Genomic DNA, 6,000 nt, shown 5'->3' with positions numbered 1-6,000 from the left:
CCCCCACATTTTCACACATCCATCCATGCATCATTCATCGATACAACTTTTTATCCATCCATACATCCACCCACCCTTTCATCCATCCATCCATCCTTCATCTGTCCACCCTTTCATCCTTCCATCCATCCACCCTTTCATTCATCCACCCTTTTATCCATCCATCCATCATCCATCCACCCTTTCATCCTTACATCCATACATCTATCCTTCATCCATCTATCCTTCACCCATTCACCCTTTCATCCTTCCATCCATACATCCATCCACCCTTTCATCCATCAATTCACCCATCATTCATCCACCCATCTTTTTACACATCCATCATTCATCCATACATCCTTCATCCATCTACCCTTCCATCCTTCCATCCATCCACCCTTTCATCCATCCATCCACCATTTTATCCTTCCATCCAGCCACCCTTTCATCCTTCCATCCATCCACCCTTTCATCCATCCATCCACCCTTTCATCCATCCACTCATCATTCATCCACCCACCTTTTCACATATCCATCCATCCTTCATCCTTACATCCATCCATCCACCCATCATTCATCCACCCACCTTTTCTGTGACTCTCTCATGGGGGTGGGGGGGGGTCAGTATCTCTGTGTCTTCTTCCTTCTTTCCCGCTCATGGGAGGGCATCTCTGTGCCTCCCTGCTGGGGCGGGAGAGGGGGACGTGTCACGGGACCCACAGCTCCAGGCGTGCAACATCCATTATACTCAATTGCTACACTACAGCCTGCTCCCCCAGACCCCACCCCCCAACCACTCTCCCCCTCCCCCAGCTCGTGTGTGTGAGCCCGGCTGAAACCATTTCAGGGACACACACACAGCCACACCCGAGTACTTGACAGGTCTTTAAAAGACCTTCTACTTGTTAATGAGCCTTTGATGTTTTTCACACATCGGTGTGAATTAGGCCTCCGCCATGAGCACCCTCGATCAGCCCAACGCCAGGAATTGCATGCCCCAGACAGAATCTGCGACCCCCTTCCAAGGACTCCACGACCCCCCTGGGGGTCGCGCCCCACAGATTGAAGACCTCTGGTGTAGAGGGAGAAGGTCTTTGTGTAATCTGGGGTTCCTAGGACTGGTGCCGAGCAAAGGGCATCTCGTAGTTCTTTGAAGGAGGATTGGCATTCAGGGGTCCAAGGGAGCGGGAAGGGGACATCTTTAGCCAGCAGGGAAAGTAGTGGTTTTACAATGAGGCTGAAATTTGGCAACCATTGTCGACAGAAGGAGGTGAGACCTACCAGAGAGCGGACTTGCTTCGGAGTCTTAGGGACAGGGGTTTCTAGGATGGTCTGAATTCGGTCAGGGGTAAGTTTTCTTCCGTCTTTGTACAAGAGATGGCCTAGGTATGTCACCTGGGGTTGGCAGAACTGTAACTTCTTCTTGGAGACCTTGTGGCCATTTTCCGCGAGGAAGTGTAGGAGTTGGATGTTGGCTGTGACTAAGAGTGGAGTGGTGTCGGCTGCCAAAAGGATATCATCGACGTACTGTATCAACACCACTCCATCCGGTAACTGGACTGCGTCCAGCTGTCTCTTGAGGGCCTGGCTATAGATGCTGGGACTTTCGGTGTAGCCTTGGGGTGCTCTACAAAATCTATATGAGCGAGCTTTTAAGGTGAAGCCGAAGAGGTAGCGGCTGTCTGGGTGGATGGGGATGGAGAAGAATGCGTTCTTGAGGTCGATTACAGTGAAGGTGGTGGCAGTGGAAGGAATCAAAGTCAGGATGGTGGTGATGTCTGAAACTACGGGGTACTGAGGTAAAACTACTTTGTTGACCTCTCGTAGGTCGATGATGAAGCGGTACGCTTTCTCATCTCCCTCACCCTGCTTCTTTACAATTGGTAGGATAGGGCTGTTGCAAACATTGCTAACTACTTCCTCTACCACTCCTGCATCTACTAGGGACAGGATAATCTTAACCAATGTCTTCTCGCCCTCGGGCGATATCCGATACTGTGGAGGTTTTGGGAGTACTGCGTCCTGTCGAACAGTTATATGCACAGGGTCAATCATCATGCGTCCTACGTCCGAGTCAGTTTTGGCCCACAGGTACAGAGGTAGAGCGTCGAGTAGGGACAGGTCAGCATCAGTTATGGAAAACATGCGTTGTGTGGGACAAGGTCTGAGCAAAGTCGGGTTGTCGTACAGAATGACTTGAACACCGTCTTGTGAACATCTAATAGTAGCTCGGAAATGTTTCAATAAGTCAAGTCCCATAATGTAGTCGGGGGTGTTGGATGAGAGCAAAAACGTTGTGTCAGTAGTGTTATTTTCCAAGTCAAAGGAGATCGGTGTGGACAAGGGATTAGTGGAGGTTGTTCCATCAAAACCTATTGATGTTACGTGTGAGCCAGACAAGGGTGCCCTTGGAATCAGTCGTTTAGATAACGCACTACGTGTCGCGCCAGTGTCTACCAAAAATGGATACTTCGTACCCAGGACCTTAGCGGTGACATAAGGACCTTGCTGGTCAACATAGAGCTCGACTGGATCCCTCCCTTGCCCTTGGCAGTCCTATACGAAGTCGTGGGTGTTTTCGTAGTCAGACTGTTGGTACTGGTTCTGTCGGGGACGGTCAAATGTGTTCAGTCTGCCTGGCCTGTCGTTGTTGGTGTTGTTCGTATACCCTCGTCCCTGTCCTCTATTTCTTGGCCCACCCGCTACGTCTCTTGTGTCCCTATTTTTTTTTAATTTCTAGCAGGACCGGACACTGGGACTTCCAATGACCAAATCCGTTACAAAACGCACATTGGTTCTCATCGATGTCTTTACGTCCAGCGTAGGGAGCGGACGTACGGTCTTTAGGGGGTGGATTTCTAGGGGCATTTGACTGGTAACTCCCTTTGTACTGTTCCTTTCCTATAGTCACCCCTTGCAACTGTGCGATCATCACCCTTTCCTTCAGGTCCTTTTTCTTTTTCTCAGTCGCCCTATCGTTCTCGTTCTTTTGATGCTCATAGTACTGGGCCATCTGAAGGATAGCCGCAGGTTTGGAGGCTGCCCAACTACTCTCGCTAGTCTGTAGTTTCTGTTAGACTTCCTGCGACAGACCTTTGACATCATTCTGGACAAACAGATGATGTCCGGTTGCAGTGGTCATGTCCTGGCCACTGTAATCGGAAAACACCGTCTCGAACCGGGAGAAGTATTCTAATACGTCTTCCTGGGGTTTCTGGCGGCAGGCCGTTACTATCGACCAGTCCACCTTCTTTTCTGGGATCAGGGTTTTCAATTTCTGGACGATCTTGTCCGGGAGCTCTAAAATGGATTTTAAAGGTTTCTGTCCAGGCGCTCGTTGTCTATCTATGCCATCAAGTTGTGACCAGGTATGTCTGAATAGCTCAAGGTGGTCGACTTTCCGGATTTGCTTCCACACATCAGCTGGCAGACATAGCCCGAAAAACAAATCGGTGTCCGCTAGGGTCATAATCGTCGAACCCAAGGCTGTGCCTAGTTCAGTATAAAAGGCAGTGGGGTTCTTTCGTAAATCGGGTAAGGATTTTCGGAAAGTCAGGATGTCTTGTCGATCCCATGGTTGGTAGACCCAGTTATAAACTACCCTTCCTCTCGCATCTTGGTGATTAATGTCATCATGTGTTCCCTGTCCTCGTTGGGGGACCCAGTAGGGAGCGGCCTCCTTTATAGGCATCATTGTGTCAGTCTTTTCTGTTCGGGGTTCGGTTGCTACAGGAGTTGTAGTCTTAGTTTCTAGCCCCTGTTCAGTGAGGTGGCGGAAAACTTCAAGCGTGCGCGTGAAGAGGTCCGTCACATCACACTCGCCTTCATCTCCAATGTCGACTTGCCTATATAGAGTCGTTAGGCTCTCAGGACCTTTATCTTGGTATCGGTCCTCATAGGCATTGAGGGTGTGATAACAAAATCGCACAACAAAATGTTGTCTGTGGCTATCGGCATATGAATTGTACATATCCGTTACGTATTCTTCGCTCTCCTTTCGTTCCACCAGTGTCTTCACTATCTTATCGATCCCTGCTCGTTCATCTTTGCTCAACCGGTTCATTCTTGTGGAATCTTTCTTTCTAGTCTCAGGGTTATCTAATGTCACTGCTTGTGCTGTGTTCAGTACAGGGGCTCGGCCAGCGCGGAGGCCGTGAGGACCGAGGTCCTGGCACTATTGTCACCTGTACTTGGGGGCTGCGGGTGCTGTATTAAGGGTTGGGAGGGGGCGTATGGAGGGGGCATGTAGATGATTGGGGGACCTAGTAATAAATCATCGTTCGCTCGTTGTTTCGAGGGTAACTCAGGGTAGAGCGTAGAGGGGGCTCTAACGGGACACTGACCCGATGTTTCGGACTCTTGTTTCTGTTTCGATTCTTCTCTCTCCTTTATCTCTTCCTCGAACTTTTTGGCAGCAAGGTGAGCTGCTTTTCGTAGCTCTTTCTCTAACCTTACTTCATTTCTCTTTTTCCGTTGCGCTGCTTCTTTGCGCCACATGCCGAGACTATCAAGCATAGTGGGCGTTGTCTTATTGTTACGGAGGGCTGTTTCCAGCACGTCTATTTTATTAGTCAAATTGGTTGCACACTGCTTGTCCTATCAGCGTGTAGCCCCAAAGCATCGTGGTCCATGTAGTTAGCATCAGCGGGTACGCCTCTGCCAGGGTCTTGAGCAAAAAATCCAAGTCGCGTTGGCCATCCCTGGACACGTGTTTCGAGGTTGTTACCTCTCGTCAGCAGGGAATAGGCATGTATGAAGGGGTGCTGCATAGGCTGCCAAAAAATATCCTCAGGTCCGGTACCACTCGTGGCACGCAGGTGCGTGACCCGGCTCGTCAGCCCCACCAGCTCTAAGGAGCTTGAATATAAGTAAAAGTCCAATTGGTCCCACACTGCTTGTCCTATCAGCGTGTAGCCCCAAAGCATTGTGGTCTATGTAGTTAGCATCAGCGGGTACGCCTCTGCCAGGGTCTTGAGCAAAAAATCCAAGTCGCGTTGGCCATCCCTGGACACGTGTTTATTCCGTCGGAGCAGAACACATCAGATCAGACAACAGGGTATCGTCTCGAGGTGCTCTAACCGCATCTCTGAGGCCTGGCCTCTTATACACAGGTTTATGGTCTTTAATGCAGTTTATTACATGTGGCACATTCTTGCAAATACTTTGAAGTACGGAAAGATATCCTCGGAATCCCCGCTTCAAACCCGTTCCCACACATATCCACAGTAGAAGTCCCCTCCCCAATCTCAGTAGGTGATGACTGTCGCGCAGCTGGACATTCCGCCGGTTCCCGGAATGTGTGCGGCTGTTCGGATCTCATGGGATGGGGGCTTTGATCAGTCGAAGATCCTTTGAAGAGGGGCGATTTCCTACAGTAGGGGGCAATAAACTGAATCCGCAGGACTAGGTGATGGCCTGGGATCGGATCGGACAATCGGGCACAGAGGAAGGAGGTGTATCAAAAGATGTGCGATCATGAAATGAATGGAGGGAGGTGTTAGCCAGTTGCCGGATGTGGCTCTGAGGCAGGGCCGTGCTGAAGGGGTGGTTTATGGCCCAAGCATGTGAGAGCGGGGGCTGTCAGTGCGCGGGGGATGCTTGCGAGGTCAGAGAGAGAGAGAGGCGCTGGCGATCGGCAGTGGGCAGATAGGCCATGATACTCAAAATTGCTGCTGCTTACGCACACATAGGAGCCTGAAAAAGGGACAAGATGGCGCCGATAATGTTTACGACACAAACTAGATTTTAACAACTGTGTGGGAGTGGGGACTCGCTGGTCTAAGCCTCCAGCCACTTTGGATGCTGCTCCACAAATGCTGCTGCCAGCACAGGTAGGAGCACAGAAGAGGCTTCTGACCACCGCACTTGTGGTGGTCCACCGTCTGCCCAGTTTTGACATTCAAAGTCGATCCAGTGGTGAACCGCCACCTGCGCAAGGGAACTGACGTTCCCTGGTGGTGGCGTGGCGGAGGCCCAATGTAACATGCTGAGCGGGACTGGCGCAGTCCCACTGAGCAT

Source organism: Lissotriton vulgaris, chromosome 7 (genome assembly GCF_964263255.1).
Source record: "Lissotriton vulgaris chromosome 7, aLisVul1.2, whole genome shotgun sequence".
NCBI lineage: Eukaryota > Metazoa > Chordata > Amphibia > Caudata > Salamandridae > Lissotriton > Lissotriton vulgaris.
Note: the sequence above shows the minus strand (reverse complement) of the source record.